This window comes from Melospiza melodia, chromosome 12 (assembly GCF_035770615.1).
Source record: "Melospiza melodia melodia isolate bMelMel2 chromosome 12, bMelMel2.pri, whole genome shotgun sequence".
Lineage (NCBI taxonomy): Eukaryota > Metazoa > Chordata > Aves > Passeriformes > Passerellidae > Melospiza > Melospiza melodia.
In genome coordinates, this window is record NC_086205.1 from 15,517,226 (window position 1) to 15,543,160 (window position 25,935).

Genomic DNA, 25,935 nt, shown 5'->3' on the forward strand with positions numbered 1-25,935 from the left:
AGAACCACTGCAATATTTCAGACAAGGGCTTGTCTAAAATTACTGTTTTTGTAACAGTGGCCAAAACTGGTTGTCAAGGGAAGATTATACAGCATGCTTAAGGCAAATGTGTAAAATTTGTCCACTGAGCATTTTTCTGGCTTCTAACTATACTGGCTCAGGGACATTTAGATCACTGTGGCTTGTCTGTTTACTAACCCTCTCCAGCTCTCTTTTCAAGTACTTATTAAGCCTGCCCTTGAACCCAGGAAAGTTTTGTTTCTGCCACATCATTTGGCAAGGATTTACATAATTTTGCTACATATGAATGAAGAACTACTTGTTTGTTTTGAATTAGGATCAACTGGCTTCCTTTGGGCACCATGTCCTGTACTGAAAAAAGGAAAGAGCAATTCATCTCTATCTCATGGCTTTTGTGGACCTTCATAATTTTTCCCCTAAGCCATTGCTTTTCCAGGATGAAAATCTTAGCTGACTGAGTCATCCCTTGTATAGAACCCATTCACCTTTACTGCTCTTCTCTGCATATTTTCCGGTTCTAAGACATTTTTCCAGGTGGAGGCCTTATAATTAACTCCAGTCTACAAATTGTAGGAGAAGCATGGATTTGTACAATGAAAGAATAGATTATTTTTTTCTGTTCCTTATGTGTGAATGACTTTAGTGTTATCAAGTACCTCAGTGGTACTATCATAACCCCAACACTTCATCTCTGAGTGATGTTGACTACTGAAAAACCAATGCTTTTTTAGACACAGAACAAGCACTGTTTTCCCCAACAAATATTATTTTACCTTAATCTGCCTATTAGTAATGCAGCACCCTCAGTTATTGGATTCTTTTTCCTGAAGTATTGTCTTGATAATCATTCTCAGACTTTCATTTTCAGCATATTTTGTGAGTTCTGTAGTTTCCATGATTGCCTTAAACTGCATATCAAACCCAGTTTTCACAAACAGCCAAAACCCCCAAATATCTGTCTGCAGTATGCATTTAAACCTCTTTTATAAGTTTTGAAAAGAAGTATTGTATAGAAATAATTCAGTGGAAAAGACTAGTTAGTGCTCAGGAGCTGGAACAGATTTTCTGTGTAAAAGTGGCAGCATTTAAGAAAAATCATGAGAGAAGGTTATGAAGAAGCATTAGGAAGAGAGGTGTGAGAAGAGCACAGCCAGCAGGAGGTTTACTACAGGAAAGGAGAGCTGACACACAGGAAGGACTGGTAGAGTGTGGTGCCTTGATGTAAAGATGAAATACTAGAATATGATACAAAAGGTGAAGGGGAAGCCATTGAAGGAACTTGAAAGGGAATTTGTATGCTAAGAAATGGGGAAAGATGATGTAATACCTCTTGATTTCACCAGGAAGGAAACAGAGTCAGGATAATTTTTCAGGTATTTTCCTGGTGCTCCAGAGCACAGACCAGAGTGTAAAAGTGCAGCACACTAAAGCAGTGCCTCATTGTGTGGGGCCCTTAAGAGCTCCTGTGACAATAACTGCTGCTGAAAGGTTTGATGCTTTTGGCTTTGGCTGTGGAAATCTGATGAGACCTGCAAAATGTCATCTGCTAGAAAACACAGAGATTTTAGAATGTCATTGCAATAAGCTGGCCACTATTGGAGAGGGCAGAAAACATCTGACTGTTTTTGAGGGAGTAGCAGCGAGCTGTCATCTGTACTCCTCATGCTGAGGGTAGATCAGAACCAGGGCTCATCTTCATCACTCACAAAAAGAGCCCCATGGAAGATGCTCTCTCTTCCTGCCTTTGCATTCCCCAGGACAGGCTGCCCTGACTTCAATCATCTCCTCTGTGATCCTTGGCTCAAATCCTGTATACGTGGACATTGTCTTAGCACTCATCCTCATTTGATGATTCCTACTTATGCTTTTAGTTAGGAAATTTAAAGAGTATTTGAGATTCTCAGCTAGTGTACATTGATGTAGACCTGTAAGCTTGTCATCTTTATCATATCCGCTCCTTGGCTTCCCTATTAGAGGAAGTGGGAATGATGAAACCACCTGTAAAATGCTTTGATGAAAAATGCTTGCAAGAAGTGAGTATTTTATTATTTTGACAACTTTTTCCAGCTGATAATATCCATGAGTATTTCAGTATGTTTCACTTCACCTATTCAAAATGGGGAGAGATCTGGGATATAAGGAAGGAAGAAGCAATTTATTACTAAATCTGGTCATTCCTCCTTAATAATGATATACAAAGGACTGGACTCTTTGACAGAGTATAACTGGAGAAAAGACATATTTTCACCAGATGCATAGAACATAAACCAAGGTATTGTTGAGGTATTTGTCAAGAGATAATTTGGGATACTAGGTGTGCATTTAAGGCGCTTGCTTTTTGTTTGAGGAATTTTTTTCTCCCTGAGAGGAAAATAAAGTACCTTTAGGGCCACCTTACTATTTTAAAAAGGATTTCAGACTATTAAGACCGCATTTGAATTATCAAGTTCATACTGTCCCAGACCTAAATGTTATACCAGGTGGTGCGGCAGGAATCTCTAGGAATATAACATTTTCTATTCACATTTTGATTAAATTTTGGAAGAAAAAATTTTTATTAGGGAATTGTTTTAATTTTTTTGAAAAGTACAAAAGCATTTTTTTTTACAGACAGTGTTGGCTTAGAGCCCTATATCTGAAATAGATTTATTTTATTGGCTATTCAGTACTCTAAAAATCAAAACACTTTATTCTGATCTTCTGTAATCTTACTTCTAGGAATGGAACAGAGAAATTACTACAGCTTTACATTTAAAATAAAACATCAACAGATAAAGTGCATGAATAATTGTGAGTGTGGCAAAAAGGGAATCAAGCTGAGGGCTGAGAATATTTCATAAAATATTGAAAGCCTGCAACTCATGCATGCTGCATAACAGTGTATGTAGTTAAGTTTCTGTACTGACTGGCACCTCAGACCAAAGTGTTTATATATCTGGCTGCCTTTAGAAAGCATATGAGGCATTAGGTCTTAACCTTATCACAGCTATTTTAATGATGATGTTTTTTATGTTTAATTTAACTGTAAATCATGTTAGTGGAGTTTTGACTGCTATGTCAGAGAGCTTAAAAACTGAGCTCGAGTTATTTCAAAAGCTCTGAATTTGTCTAGCTGTGATGTTTAGTCAACGTGATCCACTCAAGTGTGGAGCTGTCAGAGAGGACACCAGAGGATGCTGCTTAATCTGCTCAGTTTGGAAGGGAAGACGGACTCTGAGCATGAAGTTTTTGATCTATCTTGGTTACTGTTAAATAGCCAATTTATCGATTTGTTAAGGGCATTAAGGGAGTCACAATGGCCTACAAAACACTGTGCCATGCCATAGTGCATTTTCTGCTCAGATATCCATGGAGTGTTTACTTTTGCTGTATGGGAAATTTTTGTTTCAGTTTAGTTCATTCACTCTGGTGTCTCATACAGTGCTGGGTAAATACTTCAAAAACCACATTGGCAAATGATGGTTCAGATGAATCCTGCACACCCATGTAAGCAATCATGAGGCTTTCTGTTTGCTTTCTTTTCCACAGGCATTCACACATTCAGTTTATGTGTAGTCCAAGAAATATAAATTTAGAATGACTCTGTAGTTTTTGCTGGAGCATTCTTGTAGATGCAAAGTCACCCTCTGCCTTCCTGCCTCTGCTGATGGGCTCTTGATCCCCTGCCTGTCCAATTCTCCACACAAATTAAAAATGAAAATCTCCCTGGGGAAACCTGAAGAGTTTATGGTCAAGGCAATGACCAGACTGAGGTGATCCTCTGGTAATGTTGTTTTCTCTCAGCCCTTTCTCACCATGCAAATCACACACTTTCATCTGGCAGATTTTTGGGTTTTTTGCCTCACAGATTATGAATATGCAAGTCTGTGCACCAGGCTAGGAAATAAGATCATGTGTAGGACATTGGTGGCATTGTTTGAGCAGAAAGCAATGGGAATGTGTTTTATGTGGGAAAGGTTCAGATTTAAATCAGTTTTCCTGACGTGCTATTCATACAATGTTCCAGGAGAAACTGAAGCACAACCATCATGATATCTTCAAGGAAAACAAGAAAAATATGTTCCCTATCTTTTTGTAAAAATTGTCTAAAAGGTCTCGCCTTTAAAAATTGTCTAAAAGGTCTTGCATTTGAGAATGAATGAGTCAAGAAATGTAATGAGTGTAGATTTGGGTTTTTTTGCTTGATTGGTTGGTTTGCTTCCTTCACCCAATCTGCTCTGACTGAGCCTTTTGAAAACTGCCATCTCTGAGCATGGCAGATTCAAATGATGTTTTCATCAAATCTTAGTGCTTGTTGAAAGTTTGGTCTGGAAAATAGTTTTTCTGAGTTTGGGCAAGCAGTATTTTCACCAGTGAAAGCCATTGGTTTATGGAGCCTAAAAGGACCTTTCCCTACAGCAAACCTTTTGCAAAGGCAAACAAGGTTTATTAACCATACAACCCACTATCACCAGTTAGAGACAATGTTATACATTATCTCTATTCAATGGTTGTGGACTGTGCATAAATACAGTGTCTGAAAAATTCTTGCTTCTATCACACTGACATAAAAGGGTTTTTACCTGAAAGTAAACGAAATATTTGTTTTCATTTTGATTCATAAAAGTAATTGCAAGATTTTAAAATGACACTTGAAATTGCTGGAAGTTGTCCTCTTTCCTGGCCTTGTAACAGTCTTTATTTTTTGTTCTTATAAGTTACATGATATTGTCTAGGAAAAAAATTACACTTGATCTTAATCTCCAGGCGTGTTTTTTCCAGGGAGAAACCAGTAGAACATTTACAGTAATTAACATATTTCTGTCTTCTCATTTTGTTAATGATATCTCTTTGAAGGCTGTGCAGTAATTACTGCCCACAGAGGTATGTACTCTGAAATAAATTAATGACCAGTGACCAATAATGATTATAGATGTAATCATCCATTGTCGAATACAGGTTAAAATAAATACTAGGAACAGTGTTGTAAGCAAAAGTAAACTGCCCTGTTAAGCACTGCTAAAATTATTTTAGCAATTGGTCAGAAAAATTTAGAGTAACTTATTTTCTAATCATATGTTAGTTTTACTATTTTTTTCAGTTTTTATTTCTAGAACACTTCCTCAACAGTGTTACAAGACTGATACAGTAATGAGTAAAAAGCTAATCTTACACCACCTATGTATTTTTGGTGAAACCTATTTTAGAGATATGAGTTTATTGTTAAATGTTCTTATTTGATGGATGAATTTTCAAACCAGAATTGGAACTTAAATGTCATGTAAGCATGAGTTTGAAAATCTCAACCCCTAACTTCTTTTTCGGCAATTTCACTTGTTAAAAAATACTGCAGATGAAAAAATCTCCTGTCTGTGCCTGTACAATTTTGAACTGATATTTACATACAGAATTTAAAGGTTTAAAGTGGAGACTCTCCAAAAAAGACTGCCATTCAAAGAAAGCATAAAACATACACCTGAAATTTCTTAAAAATTAAAATTTAATAAAGCAAGCTCTTGCCTTTTGGTCAAAGCAGCAATTTATTTTTAAAATAGAGTTTAAAAAAACCCAGTGGCAATTCTTTAAAAACCTCATTGACTGGGAGCGTGATTCTTTCTCAAACAGCGTAGTTTAGAAGCCTTGTTGAAATCCAATAATTTGGTTGTTCACCAGTAGGAAATAGACATCTTAAACATCTTAAATATTTGACCCTTTGGCCTTGCAAAGCACATTTTCACATTAGCAAACTTTAATGTGTCCAGGGTGGTTTGGATTAACATCTGCAGTGTCCTTACCTGTCTTTAGGCGTCTTGGGTTAAAGAAATACAGCTTTAGAAAATAAGCTCACCTGGAAGAATTCTGTACTTTTTACCATACAGCAACAGGCAGTGTAAAAATGGCCCTTTTCTTAAATCTTCATTGTTCTCATCTTTGAAACCATGAATTTTGGAGGAATGTGCGAAAGAAGAGGTGAATACCCATTGAATTTTGACCTGAGACCTTTATGTTCTTAAATTTACCCAAATCAATGGATTTAGCTGCATTTGACCACTAGTTAAGTTACACTATCTCACAGTATATTAGATTCTGATTTTTCTTTCTAAGTTAATGCCAACATAAATAGAAAACATGCACTGCAAGTGAACAATATGGGAGAGGGGGACTCTATAAAATCCAAATGTGCGTACGAGCAGCCACAAGTCCATTATCTGAAGTGGTTATGTCATCTTACACCAGCAGAAAACTCAGCCCCTCTACGTTTGATTCCTAAATCTCACCTTACATCAGATGTTCAAAGGTTCAGATGAATAAGATATGTCTCTCTACAGTGTGTTTTAAATTAAAAGCTAGTGAAAAGCATGTCTCTCCATTTCTGGATGACAGTCTTGGAAAATGTGTTTCAACTGTCAGCTGCCCTCTTCCTATTTGCCTCCTCCCTCACCTAGGAACCAGCATCCAGCAATGTCAGAGCTGATACACTCCACAAAACCAGTAACCTCTCCTTGCTGCTTCTTCCCTGGTTTGTTCTGGGTGCTGAGAGTGGCTCTGAAAGGGCAGCATGTACAGGGCAGAAATATTTCTGGAGGGTATGGGAGGTTGTTCTCTCGTTTGAAGGAAACCGAGACTTCCAACTGATTTTAATTTTATTTTTAATGTTCATGGGAACCAGTCTTACATGCCTGACTGAATTCAGAGTTTGGATTTTTGGCAGGTTTTTATTTGAGCCCAGCTTGGCTGTTTTTCAAAATGTCCAGATTGCTCACATTAAATCTGAATAAGCACTACCCACTAGTTTAATCAGAGTCATCTGGTATACCTCTAATTAGCGTTAGTTAAAGTTGAAATTCTTAATAACACAAAATGCAGCATTCTTGGGATGTGTTTTGTAAACTAAGTGTAAAAACTGTAGGAGAGAAAATATCTTTTGCAGTATTACTCAAAAATTGGAATAAATGAATAATGATGACAATAAAAAATGGTAACAAAAAGAGGCTTAGTTCCCAAAAAAGACCATCTTTATCCATTTAGGCATGCATACACATACATAGTATTTTTGATACAAATGCATTTATGGACTTCAGTTGTTGTTCCTGCTAATACAATAATTGACTGTAACTGTATATTGTGCACAAAACAGTAAAACATGTACACATCTGGGAGTATTTCAGCAATTAAATAAGCATGTTACACTGTGGGTTTAGATGTAAATTGTTTCCTGGTCTTAACCCCTTGCAATAAATGATATGTAAACAAAGTGCTATAAAAGCATCTTTCCGTTTGAGTTCAATCTATGTTTTGCCTGAGCCAGGAACAGACCATTACTGTGTTACTGGAGGTTGTCAAAAATGAAGCTTGAAAATTATTGTACTTGTGCAGCTATTGGCTCCTAAAGGATCAAGACCCCCTACAAATCTAATTTTTTTGTATTATGATCTATACCTATGTGGGGCTTGTTTATGTAGAATTCTTCCCTGAATTCTTGCCTTTGAAGATGTTTTAACTTTTATTATGTCAAGACATAATAAAATTTAAATTAAAACAGCAAGCCCTGCAGTTTGATTGTTTTATTAAAGTGTTCCCCAAATCAGTAATGCTAGATTTGACTTAGATTTTTCAGGTATCTCTTCTAAATCCTAAAGAACTGGTAAACCAAACTCTTATATTTTGTAGATGAGCTATTGTTTTTTGCATTTGTAATGTAACAATAGTGCAAAAAGCATCTGTTTTCTCAGATTTATGTCTTCAGATGCTCTTGTTTCTCAATCATGCTTCAATTGATACTCTGGACATAGAAATATAATTTGTATTTTTTTTTGGACACATTTCAGTTTCACTGTTCAAAGATTCAATGGATTGTGATTACAGAGGGTTTTTTTTATTTTTTTTTTTCCAAGGGCATCTGTTCTTAGCCACAGCTGAGGATGGGGCCCACTGAGCTGACTGGAAGGATCCACCTAGAATTTGTTGAATTAAGTCCTTGCACCTGGATATAATTGTCATGCTGCTGTGCTGGGGTTTTCTTAAGCTACTGGTAAAACAAATTAGCTCAATTTAAAGTGGCATCCAGTAGGGAAGCAACAACTCACCTCATATAATGTTTTTCAAATAATTATTTTTCTATTGCCAGTTTTGCTTCATGAGTATTTTCCTAAAGGCAGGATGAATTGTTAGATATTTAAAAAAAAAAAAAAAGTTAAATGCAAGAAGCAAAAAAAGCATTCTATTCAGTGTATCTGCTGAGTTACAAGTACCAGAGTGCTATGTGATTGTTGATTTTGTGTGACTGTCTCTTAGATAAATATGTGTATAAATAATATACAAATATACATTAAAAGGAAGGCAACAGCAGATATAATGCATTTAAAAATGCTGTATCACAACACCACTTTTACCCTTCCAAAACCTCCAAAGCAGTCTCTGCACACACACTTCATGCACTTTTTGCCAGATTTAGCACTACAATGGTAGAACTGCTTCTACGTTTGGGAAAGATTCATGCGAGTTTGTTTTTTTGTTGAACAGTAGACAAAGGTAGCCGTTTATGTCTGACATGGGAATTTGTATAAATACCATGGGATCTCATTTCCTTATGTATTTTAGAGCTGTTTGAACTTGGCAGCAGAATCCACAAGCTTCCTGGAAGGTCCACAAAGGTTCATCGCCTCGGTTGGACACGCAGTGGCAGGAGTTCACATGAATCCCTGGAATGTCTGCATCTGCGCTAGCTGCAGCTTTCCATAATATCCCCCAAATGTACACTCTGGGGGAAAACAATGAAAAATCACCTCTGCAGCTGAGCATTTCAGGATGACTTCTGAAACGGAAGAAATAGTACTTTTACTGGTGCTCAAAATACTGCTGTTATTTTATTGATGGGTGATGTGCCAATTTGGAGAAGAGAGGGGTATGTTCACTATGCATGGAGGGTGCTTTTAGATGGAATAACCTCTGGAATAACCCCAGCTCAGCTGTGCCCAAAGGTGCTGCTCTTCTGACTTGGTCATGTCACTGTGGATACCAACTTAAATTGCTGAGATGCTTCTCAGTTGGCTAAAAAATAACATGGACTAAAGCTACCTCTTGTTTTTTCAAATTTTAAAGTAAATTTAAGAATATAAAAGGAGTCTTGGTCAACCTCTTGGATACTGTGGCAGAAATATAGATGTACACAGTGTTATAAACCATCCTCTAAGCTACACTCTCTTTTAATATTGGGAAGACTCAAATGCACTGGGAATGTGAATTAGGAAAGCAGTTCTTTTCTAAAGAATGGCAAAATGTCCAGAGATCAAAAGTTAAATGTAGAAGCTGCTGCCAGTCCTTCAGCTGTGCTGTGAATCTCAAATTTTGGAGAGTGTACATCTACAGAGGCAGGGAAGCAGGTACATTTCTGTGGCTCTCCAGAGCAGTTTAACTCATGAAGCATCAGCTTAGGGTGATGTGTGTGTGTCACCAGCTCTGTCACCTGCAGAGCTGCTGTGTGCCCCCGGGGCCAGTGGGGAAGTGCTAAATGCACACTGTCCTGCATGAAGGCAACTTTCAGACAGCAGCAGATTCTGAACTCGACACAGTTTATGGGTGTAGCGCAGCTGGCTGTTTTTAAATCGCCTCTTTTATTAAAAAATAATTTGTTTGTTAACTGCCGAGTCCGATTCTTGCTTGCAGTGCAGCGTGTTTTGTCCAGCCCAGCAGTGTAACAGGCACGGATTTGCCACTGGTGCTCCAGCTGAAGGCTCTGCACAGACCTGGGGTGCAGAAAATTCACAGAGCACAAGGGGCCAGCACACAAAATAACACAGAGTTATTGCCCCTCTCCTGAGGAAGGGCAGGTCATGGGAGAGAGCTGCCATACCCTAACCCATTGTGCTGGTGCACACCCAGAGCAAAGTTTTTCTTCCAACTGACACAGCCCTGAATCAATGCATGCGAGCAGGAAAGCAAGTTGCTTTCATATAATATTCCTTTTCATAAGTTCATTTTTCATGAGCTTCAGGGGAAAGAAAAAAAACCTTCAGCTTTCCCTCAGAGAAGAGGCTGTAACAGCTGTGGCTGGTGTAAAGGTTGCCTTGAATTCTTTCTGTGCTCCCTCTCCTGTCCTGGCTTCCAGAGAGGAGAGAGTAAGAAAAAATCAGTAGCACACTGAGTCTAGTATTTTTTTTCTCATGTGATGATAATCCTAGGACTACACTTAGAGAGAAACTTCCAGTGGGAAATTAAGCTAAACTGAAAAGCATAACAAAACCCAAATGATCTAGACTGCAAGAATTCCTCCAGTGTTTTGTTCTTTAACGCTTATTAATAGAGACAATACCAAACCCTTTTTGTTATAGCATGGATTTTTGCCTAGCAAACTCCATGTCATATCTTCTAATTTAATTATTGAACTCACAATGTGGATAAATGCACAGACATGACTAATAGCATTCTCTTACAATTTCATTATAGAGTAATAGATGTGGTTTTTAAAAACTGATTTTTTTTTTCTTCTGTTACAGAATGTTTGTAATATAAATGAACTCTCACATCCTGTCTTCTTTTTCTCTTTACCCTCTTTTCATTTCTTTTTAGATTTGATTAATAGAAAAATGCGAGTGCTGGGTGCTACTGATTTGGGTCATCTGCATGCAATTCAAAAGAAAAAGGTGATTTTTTTTTTTTTAATTGCCTGTCAAGTAATTGGGAGAGGTGTAGGAATAAGTGGATTTATGCATAAACCAGAAAACTTCAGGTGAAAGAATGGACCTTTTTATCATCGTAGAAAGAATCCATCTTCAATAATTAACAGTCAGACTATCCCCACACTGTTTCCTCATGACATCTGAGAACTGCTGCACTTCTTGAACCAATAGCTGCTATACAGCAACCAGCATCAATCCTGAATGAAAAAATTGTCCCAACTGCTGGTGAATGGCACTCAGTGGGTTTCCCATTGAACTGTGCTGCGAAACAATGATGCACATTGGTAAATCACTGTGTGTGCCTTTCAGTTCTTATGCATATCCCATACTGGACAGCTTCCATTCACTCTGGCACCCACTGCAAACAAATGTAAGTATGCATCAGAGATGAAAGTGAAAATGCATATGTTAAATCCCAAATGGAAGCAGAAGAGTGTAATATATACATAGTTGCTTAGCAACAAACATGTTTTGGCCACAGGAATGGTGACATCAGTCGGAGGAGCGAGAGGGAAGCTGCTCTGCCCTCCTTGTCTCTCTCCCTGGAAGCTTCAGAAAGGTCTTTTCTTATTTCTTTCAGAGCAGAAGGGCGAGGGCTATTGTAGCCATTTGTGGATGCTGTTAATGCCCCAGCCCCAGGACAATCAGGCTGGAGCAGGGCACTGTTTCCCCTGGATGTCTGCAGCCGTGGTGCAGGCCCTCCTGAGCAGGCAGGTGCTTCCACCCTCCCTGCATGTCTCATGCACAGCCCCTCTCCACCAAAACATGCCACGAGGAGACATGAGATCTGAAAATACAAACTGCTGCAAATAAAATACATTTTTGATGTTACTCATTCTGCCTTTGACCCTATCATGTCTTCCATGCTCCCATCACGGGTCTCTATTGTGACCCTTTCAAGCTTCTAGAGGCTTTTATTTTACTGATATTTCACATTCATTGGGCTCTGAGTTTTTTTCAGGAAAGCAAGAAATGTTGATTTCAGCAAATCACACACTGTCTATGGCTAGTGGACAGGTATTAATTCCTTTAATTTCAGATGGTTTGAATATCTTTTGTCTCTTTTCCCCTTCCTGCACTGTCCTGCTCTCTGCAATGGGAGGCAAAGGAGGCAGCTGGTGAATCCTGGTTCCAGCAATGTGGAACCCTCCATGTAAGTGGCTCCTACAGACACACACACACACACACTGTGCCTCATGTTTTCAGCAGTCTGGGTGCTCCCCTGGCCCACCTTGCATGTATAGAGAAATTGCATCTCAGGGATCAGGTCCATCTGCCACTTTGGTTGCTGCAGACACATGCCTGCATACACTATTATTGAGTGCTTTCTCTTAATTTAAGGTAATTCATATGTTTGTTGGATCCCCAGTGGGGGAAACAACATATCAGGCATGGACTTCTCATTGCAAAGAAGGCTTTCTTGATCTTGTGAGAGGTGTGTAGGAATGAAAGATATACTGAAGAACTCAAGTGAAATTAAAATAATAGAGGAAAGCAGGCTTAAAGGACAATTGTGTTAAAACAACATATTTATTTCCATTAATGGAACTTCTATGTAAATAGTTTTGTTTGCTTTCATTTTCTGTAAATTCATAGAGCCCCTTTTCCACACACCAGCGCATATCAAACTGACAAGGAATAACCAATAATATATTATTGCTAGCAGATAAGTTTTGGGATAATTGTTCATCATTCTGAAAATATGGCAGAATTTGAGACAAGGTGTGGTGGTGCCCCTGACCAGAAAGGCAAACAAGGTCATTCTGGCAGGGTGGATCAAAACAGAGGGGAAAGATAAAAGACTGGAAAACAGGAAAAAGATTCATTCTGTCATTGATTCTTTCTGGAGAGCTAGAATATTTTCTTCTCTTGAAATGCCAAGAAAAAGCACCAGGAAGTATATAGTTGATGTCCTCAGCAAACAGTTGAGGTGAATTCTTGTCTTCCTTTTCAGCCTGTGAGTTTAAGCAGTTCTCCTAGTATGGCTTTCAGCCTCAGGGGCAGTCCTGAGCGATCCTACAGCAATTAAGTTAACATATGGATCAGAAGTTCATGGCTGGCTCCTCAGTTTCACCAAAGGTGAAACTGGGCTCCCATATCTAAATTTTGTGAAGTTGGCAGCTTCAGCAATTAACTAAAATTGGTTGCCTGAAGTTCCCCCCAAGAAATTATCCTACCATGCTATGGTGCTTTTCCCCCGTATGTAAACTCTTCTTTTTTAATTTGTGAAATAAATGACTATATAGCTGAAAGATAATTAAACTAGAAAACAAAATAGATGTTTTAGAGGGCTGTTAGATTGCTGGTACTTTAAATGTGAATAATAAAAAAATTTAATGGAAATTGTTGTCATTGAGTAACACAAGATTTTACAATTCACATTAAATACCGAACTCTAATTTATTTTCCAATGTGTACATTTTAGTTTATATCTCTGTGACCCTACTCTTTAAATGTAGGCTCAATCAGTTGTCAAGAGTTGGCTTTCTTAGAACTATAATTTATAATTTTCCTAATGGAAAAATGGGACGTTTTCTTATTCCTATTTTCTTATAGTTAACTATATAGAGCAGGTAGTTTTCTTTTCAGAAAGATACATCTCCTTGTTAAGGAAAGATTATGACTCTATCCATGCTTTTAGTAGTTGTGTTGTGAAGCTCCAATCAAATGTCTGCAAAACAGATTGGAAGTTCTTAACAAGTTCATATCTCTAAGAGTAAAGTTTGAGTTTGAAGAGTAATAGTGAGAGAAAAGATGAGATGGAACCATGCAAGTTCAGAGTATGAGTCAGTTTTCACGAGTTAATGACATTTCATGTCACTTGGAGTCATGGGGACGTCCTTACCAGCTCTACTGGTCCAGTGACATGATTGGGGAACTTGGCTTTAAGCAAGACTTCTGAGACTGCTTCACTATGCACACAGGCTTCATCAAGAATTATTAAATATTTTATAGGAAAAATTGCAAGTACCTCAAACCCTGTTTAACCTCTCCCTCTCTTGACAACCCTTAACAAATTCATAAAAAAACCCAAGAAAACACAGTTTTGATGAAACCTTCCAAAAGATGTGTATTTTCCCAGTTGGAAAAATATATTTGGAGATCAGTTATCAACGAGGCACTGTTCAAATGGAAATCTGTAGCAAGCAGGATCCTGTGCTGTGATCTGTGCTCACTGATTGTTGTCAAGTGCCCTGGGTGCAAGAACCAATTGTAATCACTACAACCACAAGGAACAGAAAAACTGCAGGTATGTTGGATAGTAAAACTGGAAATCAGATTGGAGAAGTGATTAGAAAAAATGTTATTCATTGTGGAGAGAAAATAAAAGGTACTTACTGTATATACAGAGGAAAAGTTGGCTGGAGAATGGAGGGTAAAGTAGGTGATTCTAAAGAAAACAATAGAGAAGTTGTGAGGGGTTCAGCCTGCATTTAAGTCTTCAATGATAGAATGTTGGGGAAAAAAAAAAAGTACTACTGAGAATTTTTTTTTAAAATGAAGGTAACCTGGAAGGTTAAATTAATTAAAAAAAAAAGTTACATTCCTTCATAAAAAAGTTACATTCCTTCATACACCTGTAACAGGTGTATAGATCCTTCTGCCTTCCTCAGCACAGGCAAGCTTTGGGCATTGCTTTCCTAAAAGGACATGAAGGAAAAGAGAGAATCCTGAGCCAAGTGGTCAGGACCAGAGAAATTGGAAAGATGGGGGCTTAAAAATATTCAAATACATAAAAAAGGTGCTGAAGAAAGGAAAGAAATGAATTAGCATTTTTTCCCTCAAATTGATAAGAAAATACAAACTCAGATTACTCGAGGAAAAATTTAGGTTAGGCATTATAAAAGTCATAATTAAAGAACAGGTCAAATGGCATTGGGAAAATGTCTGCATTTCCACTATTGAAGGACTTTGTAAAGTGGTTAAATAAACAGCTGTAAAAATAACACAGGTACAGCTGATTTTTGACCTCTTAAAATCTGTTTCCACTGCACTTTCTATTATTTCCTCCAAGTGGATTCTGCTTCTTGGATGTTAGTTGGTAAAGGCAGCAATCAAAATAATAATGTAGAAGCAGAGGCCCGTAAACACAGAGGATCTGGTATGGTTTCCAGTCATGTCATTCAGTCTCTGGTGGGAAGTGCCAAGATATGTGCTTTGGAAGGCTCCTAGGGCACATAGCTGCGTGTCAGCCCATTTCAATTAGCGTGTTGAAATGGCGGATTACACATCTCTATAAAAATTAAATTGGTCTCATCCCTGAAATTATAAAAAGCCCGAGGATCCAATGGAAGAATGAAATCTTGAGCGCCTCGATTTCAGGGGCCACTGGAAGGAGTGGTGCCACTGTTTCTGTGGCACCCCACTGCTGCTGCTTGTCCTCTCTGATGTCCCCTCTCCCACAGTGTGGGTGACAGGGACAGGGCAGCAGGGATGGAGAGCAGTCCCTAACAGATGGCATTCTGCTGGGGCTGGCTTGGCTGCTGAGATGTCAGGGAGCCCTGGGAGCCTCAGCTCTGGAGCTTTCTGAAGACAGGCTTGCTCTCTCAAGTGCCTGTATTCAGACTATTTAAATGTGCAATTTAGATGATTTTGAGTGTTTAATTGTACAACTGTCCTCTCTGCAGTACTGAGCTTGTGGCACACTGTAAGTCACCATGCATTCACCACCATCCAGGGCCCCAGCTGGGAGCTCAGGTGAGCTGCTGGTTTCCCTTGTGTGCTCAGTCACTTCCCTCTTTTGAGTCTTCTCCTTCCACACCACCTGTGTCTCACACCACCAGCCAATACATTTGCCTCCCCCAAGCTCTCAGGGGATCTATCATGAGATCTATATGAGACTGAAAAATTTCTCAGATTTTCTTTTCTTCATGCCATTTAAGGGGGCTATCAGTGTCCCTGGAACTTTTGGTCACCACTGGTCCCCTCTACCTGTGCTGTAGGTGGGTAGCAGCCCTGGGCAGAGACTCAGCCTTTTGTGCATCCATTCCTGAGGCAGCCAAGTCTTTCCTGGTGGCCTCTCTGTCAATGCTGAGTGTGCAGTGGTGGGCGAGTGGGTCATGGCCAGGCTCTGAGAGCCACAGAACTCCCCAGTGCTGTCCAGAGGGAGAATGACCCCTGACAGACCCTTCCACCCTGTGTTGGGGGGTGACTAATCCTGTGGGGAGAGCAAGGGCAGGGAAAAGATTGGGCAGAGGTCACACAGCTTCCCTGGGGAGGGAGCTTAGCCTTCCATGTGTGGATCCATGCTCTGCACATGAATACAATGACATTTCTATCTCTCTAATGTCTCCTCCTAAATCTGCTCCAGGATGTCTTGCTTGTCAGATGTGGGTGGATCTGGCATTGCACTTCTTGTGCACCAAGACACAGAGTTCTTGGGAAATGGTCTCAGGAGCTATTATTTCCATAACTCTCATTCTCCAGGGACTGGGGGAAGTGGGGACAGGAAGAATTGTGAGAGTAGCTATTATAAAAAGAAAAAAAAAAAAAAACAAAAAAAATTTTCTCTGGTGCTGCATGCTTGAGCTCTAAAAGTACTGTCTTCTCATCTCTATAATATAAAGTCACTGAATTTGTTGGCTCAGCTTTTAATTCTTTTCATGGTGAGAAAGGCACTGCAAGGTGGGGGGACAACTCCAACAAGGCACTGCAAGGTGGGGACACAATTCCAACACCTTCCCTCAGCAGTCCCAGGCCTGGCTCACCCTCCCTCCCCGTCAGCCCCCGTGCCCCATCAGCCAGCACGGGCACTGCAGAGGGCTCTGCACGGGGCCAGGGAGGGCTCCCACACCTCAGAGCTCCCAATGCAGCTCTGGGTGACAGGAGGGAAGCAGAAAAGCTGAACATGCATGTTGGATTCTCTCTGCTCACCCCTCTGCTGGGTTTTGATTGACGGAGAGAATCAAAAAGCAAACATATTTTCGGAGGAGCAAAGTAAGTAGTGGCAGCAGACCTAAGGTTCAGGGGTTTTTATGGACTGCAGTTTTCAAGAGAGGAACAATGGTGGGATGGCAACAGATTGAATTGCCCCCCTGCTTGATATTTTTCTTTGCATTTATTTGCTTCTTTTTCACCAGGGAGAAACATTTGGTGGGGGTGCTTCTGAAAGGAAAGACTTGGAGACCTTTCTTCTGGCCTCCAACAAAATAATTTGTATTTTAAAAATTTCTGGATAAATGAAACTTCTGCGTTACTAAAGACGACATCAATGTGCATGAAAAAAATTAATTTTAAATGGAACTGTTTTGAAATGAAAATGTTCTTTTTAGATAAATTCAGAATAAAATGCTTTGAAACTTTTCTGCTTGGTTTGATTTAGGAAGTGCAGTACAACTGAAATCGACCTATTCCTCCTGGAGTTTTTTATTTTGAAAAAGCAGCTTTTTCTACCTGAAAAGCATTGCCCCCCTCCATTTAGAAGCCTAACAGCGCTGGTGGTTTGTGGTGGGAATTTTCTGAGGTGCATAAATAACTTGGGTAGTTATGAACACTTTACCCAGAACCAGATTTATCATATTTAATGTCTTAAATATTGGTGGAACAACTCATATTAAATCCTATGTACTATAATTTTTTCCTGATCAATTCCATATTTATAGCATTAATCATTTCTCTGCAGTTAATTAAGAGAACTGATGGCTCTCAGGCTTCCTTAAGCTGATTCTTTAAATAAATATATCAAACAAGATCTCCATTACCCAAATCAGACCCCGTCACAATAGCTGTACAGGGGCCAAAGGGACAGGAGCACAGATCCAGAGAGCATCCACAGGGACTTGACAAACAAAAAAGTGATATTTCAAGCTCGTGTCTCAGTGGAATGGGGAAATAATAGCAATATAATCAAGGGAGTGTTTGTGTAGCCCTTATGGTTTAAAAACCTTTTGCCTCAGCCGTGCTAATACTGTGAAACAAGGATGCTGATTATATGACCAATTGTTTGGCATGTGTTCCTAAACTGGTTTATAATTACCAAATTAATCTCTCTGAGGTATTAAAAGCCTATTTGCACAATCTTTGTAAAACTAAAAGGGAAGCGAAGCACTTTACCTGTGTTGATACAGAGCCCTGCAAACAGCAACTATTTGTTTTTGTAGCTGTTGTGGCTCTGGGAACAAGTAAATATAAACAGCAGGAAACACAAATACAGAGGCAGTGCAATTGGAGGCTGTCAGGAAGCAGTATGGTGGCTTCAGGAGCTGAATTCGGCTTGAAATAAGCTTTGTCTCAGTATGCGTAAGAGGCTTTGGCACTGTATCAGACCTCTGGGGAAGCCACTCAGCAGGGTGGGGATTACTATAGTTTGTGCTTCCCAATTCACAGCAAACTTGCTTCTCTGTCATAGCCGTGCATTAACTCTCTCTGCCCCACCTCGGAGCGCTTTTTGCGGGGGTTTGTTTGCTCTGGAGCCGGCATCTGCTCGGGGAAGGAGCGGCACTCGGGGCTGGCGGCTCGCAGCGCACACACGGGGAGGGAGGGAGGGAGGGAAGGAGGGAAGGAAAGGAGGCACAAAGATGGCCAATTTTGCCAGGCTGCATGGTTCTCCTCCGCAATGCCTGTGCTCTGGCTGCTCTGACAATACCGTCTAAAATGCAAATGAATTATGCCTGCGTGGAGGGGCTGTGCAGACCTGCTGCTGGCATAAACTTCCTCCCGATGGGGATTTTTTCCTTTCTCCGCGCGAACACATGGAGTCCGCTCTCTCTTTTGAGGTCTCACAAGGGTTAATTCTCTCTTAGCTGTGGGAATATTTTTCGTTAGGAGCAACTCGATGGTTATTCCTAACACATGACTATCAAAGAGTCAGATTAGCCGAGGGGGAGGGGAAAGACTCCTGAGTTTGCACTTCCTGTCTCTTAATAAAGCTGAGATTCCAGAAGTATTTAATATCATTGTGGTTTACATAGGAAATTGTCTGAACACTCTTAGTAAGTAACTGAATATATGGCTGCTATATTGAGTACCGTTTGTCCAGGGTCCTTTTTCTGTCAGTTATGTCAGATATCTAGAAAATGTTGTAAAATATCTTGTTACGGTGCACAGCTAAGTGAGGAACTATAAAATACAGTTTTAAAAATTTAAATATTTAAAATGTATTGAGAAATGTGAGGTGCACCAGTACTAAAGAAACAACAGCAATTGTTTTATATGCACTGCTAAGGCAATAAAATGTGGATTCCTTATGTAGGTCCAAATGTAGCAGCTGGATTTGGCTTTATGAACCATGAAAAATAGTTCCCATCTGGAAGTTGATGTTGAATAAAGATGCAACAGTAAGGCTGCATCTTACATGTAACATTTATACGTTTCCAACTCAATACAGCGCTAGTATTGGAGTGGAAAGAGTGAGGGAGAGAGAGATGGGAATATACAAATCAGAAGCTTCTGGCCAACATTTTAATGTGCATTCTCTAGTTTAGGAGCCTCAGGTTTTGGCTGCTGGGTTGTTTTTTTTTTATTTTTTTCCCCCCAGAATAACCGTACCAATAGTCAACAGTGTACAAGTAAAAAAGGCTTCTGAACGTCTCACACCACATTCACTGCTCCAAAGATCACTGTCTCCATTTCTCTGTCAAATAAATAAGAAAGTGATAATGTTACTATTCTCTGATATTCATCCCCCCAAGCATCCCTACAGCCTTCCCACCTATCAAATTGGCATTTAAAAGTACATTCATGGGGCCTGGAAATCAGGAATTCTGTTTCAACGTGACTGGCCCCTTGCTCTTTACCTGCACCCTGCCATGAGCAATGTTTGCAACATGCAAATCCCCCATTTTCATATCCCAAACCCCCAGTCATAAGATGCCCAGGAGATCCTGCTTCCTCTCACACAGAAATATAAAGGTTGAGTTTAGAGACCTTTTTACAAAATCTGGCCCCAGACAAAACTTTATTAATTCTTAAAAGATTTTGTCAGATTCGTGATGCCCCAAAGTTTTCAAAAATTGAAATTACACACAAGCATCGTCCATGATAAAACCTTACACTGCAAATTAGGTTGTAAATTCTTATTAATAACATAAGGCAACAAAAAGTCAATAAAGGAATGAAGTTGGAACATTTTATTGGCTCCTTTTTCCTTCCTCGAGCAAGAATTATTTCTAATGCAAGATGAAGTGTTAGGAGATGTGATGATCCCCTTTTTGCCTAGAAGATGTTGTGAGGTTTCTTTAACTGCAAGACTTTCATGGTGGCCCCAGTGCTGCAGTGCATCTGGCTGAAAAGATTTCCTGTATTTTTCTAAAAGGGTGCTGTTATTGTTCCTGCTGCTCTGGTTGTTTCCATGAGCCTTTAAAATGAAACCAGGTCCCACACCAGTTTGTGTGGCAGACATTTTAAATGTTGGGAAAACTTTAAAATCAAAATTGGATTTTGCAGGTATTCATTGTCATCAGACCATGGGAATCTTGAAATACCTTTAATCCACATTTACCTTTCATTTGAAATAACAACACCCCCCCAGTGCTTGCAAACTGTATTCCTTTAACATAGGAAATAAGAGCCACATATGTTTAATATACTGACATGTGCAACACTCACTTGGTACATGTGGCCCACTGATGTGATCATAGGCTTTCTTCAAGTTAGCTCTTCAAATCAGAAGGTAGTGTCACCCTTTCACCTCTGGATATCCTGAGATCCCACACCTACACACTCCTGCCTATTCTGAGCCCCTGCTCAGTGCAGCACTAGAGCACTGGCACTGGAGAGGAGAGAGAGAAAGAAGCTGGGGGTGATGGAAATATATCAGAAGCCCCATAGCAACACTTTTATGTGTATTCTCTAATTTTGGAGTCTTGGGTTTTGTTTTTACTTTAGTTTTTTTCTTTTTGTAGGATAATCCTGCTACCAGCAAGTAAGAGGCCTTTGAATGTCTTCCACTACATACCTTCCTCCAAAGTCCATTGCCTTCCTCTCCTTGTCAGTTAAATAAAAAGTCGTGCCCCTATTTTGTGATATTAAACCCCTCAAGCACTCCTACAGCCTCTCCTCTGTAGCCTCTCTGCTCTCTCTGGAGGTTTGTCCCAGGAAGGTGTGGGGCTGTTCAGGCACAAGGGAGACCACAACCCCTTTGACATAAGTTTTGCCACAGCCTGAGTGTCTGCCATAGCCTTTTTTGAAGAAGTTTCTGAAGCTGAACTGAATGATGTGTTTGTGTGCTAGTGTTTGACTCTAGCAGTCTATTTTCCATGCAGGGATCTTGGAGTTTCTGGCAGATATTCCTCAGGCTGGAATCCAGACAACTTGTCTGAGCACAGAGAAAATAGTTGCCTTCAGTCCTCAAAATATTAGGAAAAGACACTGTATTTGCTGCTCCTTGGATAAAAGCATCCCTAATGGTGAGTGTGGTCTGCAAATGGCTTCATGGACCTGCTTCAGAGGAGATTCACACCTGTGGGTTTGATGTGTCCACAGCAGCCCAGCCCCTGCAGGGAAGGGGTCCTGGGCTGTGTCTGTCCCCCATGAGGGTGGCACTGGGCTGGGGCAGAGGGCAGCAGGGGCAAAGGGAGAGTGAAGGCAGATTTGGGATGCAGAGTGGGAACAGGGAGGTCAGAGGAGCCAGTGAGGCTTGAGGAGGGAGGAGAGACCTCACAGCCTTCCTGACTCCATTCCCTCCATCGTGGGCCTGTCCCAGCTCTGCGCTGCAGCCCCTGCATGTGCTCTGTGCACCTTGGGCAGGGAGGATGAGGGCAGCCAGGCTGTGGCATTCAGGGGACATTTCTGCTCTGTCTGCCCCTCAGTGGGCTGCAGGTCTCCCCCTTCCCTTGGCCTGGCAGGAGCAGGAAGAGCACAGGGCTGCATCCACAGGAACAGGCTTATCAGGGTCAAGGATCCAGTTCCACTCTCCTCTGCCCAAAGCAGAGCAGATTGTAACCATTACCTACTTTGTCTCTGCCTTGAGCATGCTCTGGATTCAGTACAAAGACCATAAGCATTCATTAAATTCCCTGTCCAGCCTCCATGAAAAGATTCCCAGCACCTGGAGTAAGCCTATAATGTTGGCTGTGGCATACAGAGAGGTTGCTGTCTCTCCTCTGAATATATACATTTATTGTTCAAGTTAGTTTTTGTAATTAAAATGGCATTAAAGAAATTAAATATCTAGGCTTTCAAGTCACAGACCCATTTTTATCCTTAAACGTGCAGGGAAAAAAAAAATTGAATGGAGGAGATTTCTATTCTCATTTGCAGAATCTCCAGCCTTTTCATTGTTTAATTCACGTGCATGCAAATGTAGGGATTATGCAAGCCTTGGCAGGGCGTGCTCTGGAGGTTGCATCCACTGCTGAACAATTTAAGGAGCTAGGTTTCATGGAGTTTGGCAATCCCTTCCAGAAGTGCTGAATCTAGGCCAGGATTTGGGCTGGACTTGCATGGAGCTATTAGAAAGCATAGGTTGTGTGCAGTTAGCCTGGGAGCTGCAGAGCAGAGCTACAGTCCCACTTCTGTCCAGTGGCCTTAATAAAGATTCCCATTTATATTCATTACTGCAACCAAGTCCTGCCTCTAATCTATCGCAGGGGACGCTACAGATATATTATTTCTTTGTAGTCTCAAAATGCTCAGATGGTTTTTAACCTTATTAAATCTGAACCCCTTAAATGTGCTTCTGAAGCAAAAGTTTTAGCAATAAGCCTTCCAAAAAGTGCAAGATTTACAAAGCAGATTTATGGCTGTGTGGTGAGTTAAGTAACGTTTCTTTCAGCATATCATTTGCCAAAATTAGAGGAAATTCCTTACTTCAGCTGAACAGGGAGCATTAGGAATGTGTATTGTGCTGGTAGATCAGGCTGTTAGTGCTCTAAGAAGCAGGACAACAACATGTTAATCTACCTAGATGATGTTCTGATGGTTGTTGCATTTCAGGAAATAATAAAACTTTGGATTACAGAATGCTTCAAAGTCCTCAGGATTTCACATTTACTGTATGGGAATAAAATTGGTCATAACATCCCAGAGTCTCTACCTCTGTTTTTTAATAGAACCAAGAAAACAATTATTTCAGAAGGTTAAACCACAATCACGTATACTGTGGCTCCATGCAATTATGTGATTGTTTCTAAGTGTGCAGGTGCTATCTTGGTGTTTACAAGCAAAGGATCAGGCAGAGCTTTCAGAGCCTCTGTGGTACATGGTGCAGCATCATGGCAGCTTACTTCACACCAAAAAAAGGCACACAGGTGCAGAAGTTGTAGGTATTGATGAGTCTGAAACTAAAAGACAGATCCTCCTAGTCAGCTTAGGATTGTTTTTCTGGTCAGAAATTATGTAAATAATGGTTAGCTGAATGAGAACACTCAGTGTTACTAAAATAATATGCTATCAGGTTTTTGCTATATTGTGTAATAACTAAGCAGACTTTTTGGCTACAGAAAGAGGAAACAGTGCATAGACTGCACTTTGATTTCAGCATTTGGTAAACAGTATGATAATGCAGATGTTTGTTCATTTTTCATCTACATTTTGGGGCCACATGTTTTCAGTCAAGTTTTGGAGACATTTTCTGAGTTAACTGTTTTCTTCTAACTGTATTATTTAGATTATGATTTTAGACAGAGCCAGCTGGAAACTGAGGGGGACCTGCCTAAGACCATCTCTACCCTCACAGTAGTTAATTTTATTGTATGAGTAAAAGCAAAATTCTATGAGAGTATAGGATTAAAAGCCAATCAATGGAGAAAAAAAAATGGCCTTAGAAACACCAGTGTCAGCATCTCAGGGGCAGAAATTCCCCTTTTTGTATTCTAGGCAAAAAGAGTTCTAGAGTGGAGCCTTCTCCCAGCACCTGGCCTGGGATAGGATGTGTATTCTGGCAATTTGGCTAAATGAACAAGCTGAAAAATGAGCAAATCTACACTGTAAAAGCCTGTAGCCAGATGCAACAGGAAAGCAAATTTTTCTGTCTCTAGGCAGATTGGTACAAAATGCTGTTGAGGGATATCTTTTCCCTAGACAGAGAACGCAAAATTTGGATGAGGGTTTACTCCATCTGCCTGTTTTGGACAATGGTGTTCAAGGTGACCAGGAAACACTTCAAAATAACATACAAGTGTTCCTCTGGAGGAATTTCTGTAAGTTTTAAGTGCATTAAGTTCCTATATGGGTGGGTACTGATTTTTTATCAAGGAATGTGTCTCCTAACAATGTGGTGCTACTGACAACAGGTCTCATCAGTATCTTCCACAAAACAGTCACTGACAATTCCAGGGAGAAGGAATTTCCTTGAGTAACAGTGATTTATAGTATGAATCCATTCAAAGTACATTATTTCTGTAGCTTTTATATTAAGTGGAAATGTGTTAAATGCAGTATGAACCAATTGATCAAGTGAATTTATAATATGCATTTATATAAATATGAAGTGTTCCCAAAAATTAATTAACAGAAAGTTTGAGGTTAGGTCTGTATTTATTTGAGGTTCTTTTATGTATCTTTAAAGCACTAGGAGTTAAAATTTCCCCTTCTGAAATTGGATTCTGGGCTATAAGACTAACTTGGAAGTAGATCTATCTGGAGTGAAATCTGTATCACTTGAGGAGACTCTTGTTCTAAATATGTATTGCTTTTAAAGCAATAGATATCACCCTTAGTTTGGTTTATTGATAATTTCTCAAATACTTTGAAGAAAGAAGTCTCGGGGTGCATTTGCAAACTTGGCACTTGGCAGAAGAGGAATTGTGAAGACACAAAATATTGTAATGTCATGTTCTTGGTCTCTTTCAAGTGATATCCAAAATGCACGAGGTCTAAAACTGCAGACTGCCAGAGCGATTAATCAGTGGAAGCCAGGGACGAGGATTCCTGTGTGACTTGCAGAAAATCCATGGATGTATCCAGCTGCCTTCAAGCAGCAGTGACCCCTGGGGGGAAAGGCAGGGTGCATGTCTCCACTGGTCATCCCTAGAGACAGCTTTAAGGTGGTCCCAGCTCCCCTCTGTTGGGGTCTGTGCTTCCCAGAGAAGGCTGGTTGCACCTCAGGCAGGCAAATGCCCAAAGGCACAGACTTGGCTGTGGGGATTCCCTGCTGTGGGAGCCCTTCAGACACCAATGTCTGTCTTCTTTCCTATGTGGAAACTTAGGAAAGGGTTGAAATATATCTGAGGGAATTCTGCCAGCTATTCATGTATCTACATTTTCTACTCACTCAAGGGGAGCAGTGGTAACCAATGTACTAAAAGTCTTCAAATGCTGACAAATACAATTTAGCTTTGAAGGCTGCCAGCAATTCTATGGTAGTAAATCCCATTTGCAATCAAAGGGTGAGTCATTAGCCTTGACATTTGAGAAATGGAGATTACTATGAATTTATGAAAAAGGTTCCCTAAAATGTTTCCTTAGCAACTGCTGCTGAGGAGCCTGGGGCATCTCTCAGGTCCCCAGGCTCAGGAAAGCCAGCAGCAGTGGAGCAGATGGTTTCCTATCCACTTGCTGTATGTAGTGCTAAGGGATCACTATCCCTATCCACTCGAGTCTTGTCTAAGTGAGGAAAAAATGGTGTTTTCTTGTGTTCAGTTATCTTTACTGAGCTGACTTAATGCTGCTGGAACTGTTGCAATGGGCACAGCTTATTATACAACTCAGGGGCCTGAACAGCATCCCACACAGGCCTATGAGCAACTTGGTCAGTTCCAAACATGAGCCCAAGTGAAGTGATATGACAGCTTGTTGCCACCATAAAAAGCACACCATTTTATTTTAAAGGGGTTTTGTTAAAAAAAAAAATTAGAGAAAGCTAATAGTTTTCCATTTGTCCCGTTTCTGAAATGCTCTTAAGTCCTCTAATCCATCTTTTACTTATAACCATGAGTTTTTCTTCTAGGTCAAGAAGACAGAGTAATGAAGACCTTCCATCTGTAGAGAAACAACAGAATATTTATTGACCTGCTGTAAAATCACAACCATTGACAATATTAAGTATTTTGTAACTTAGCCAGTAAATTTAATCTCAACACATTTACTTTGGTTAAGCCAGAGAAAAGTACTTTTCTCTTAGTTAAGCAGGATCCTTAGCTGGCTCAAAAAAGGTGAGAGACCTCAAGGTGAGCAGTGGGAAGGTGGGAATGGGGGAGAAGGGGACATAGTGTGCAGACAGACCTGTGTGCTCCTCAGAAAGGCAAAGGGCATGGAGGTAGAAGGCATTGGGGTTGTGCAGAAGGAGGAATTTCTTGGGTGTACTACAGCAACATCTGTGCCTCGCCTCAGTCAGGTAGGCTGTGAAACCAGAGATAAGTCCCAAGAAAAGCTGGAT

The 25,935-nt window shown here is 40.2% G+C and overlaps 1 long non-coding RNA gene across 1 annotated transcript; it reads left to right on the forward strand.

Annotated features, from left to right (window-relative positions):
* The first annotated feature begins 10,589 nt into the window (after positions 1-10,589).
* Positions 10,590-25,679, forward strand: LOC134423436 (uncharacterized). Its single transcript, XR_010029110.1, has 3 exons — positions 10,590-10,643; positions 20,882-21,025; positions 25,507-25,679. It is a non-coding gene; the product is annotated as an uncharacterized LOC134423436 (long non-coding RNA).
* Positions 25,680-25,935: the final 256 nt, after the last annotated feature.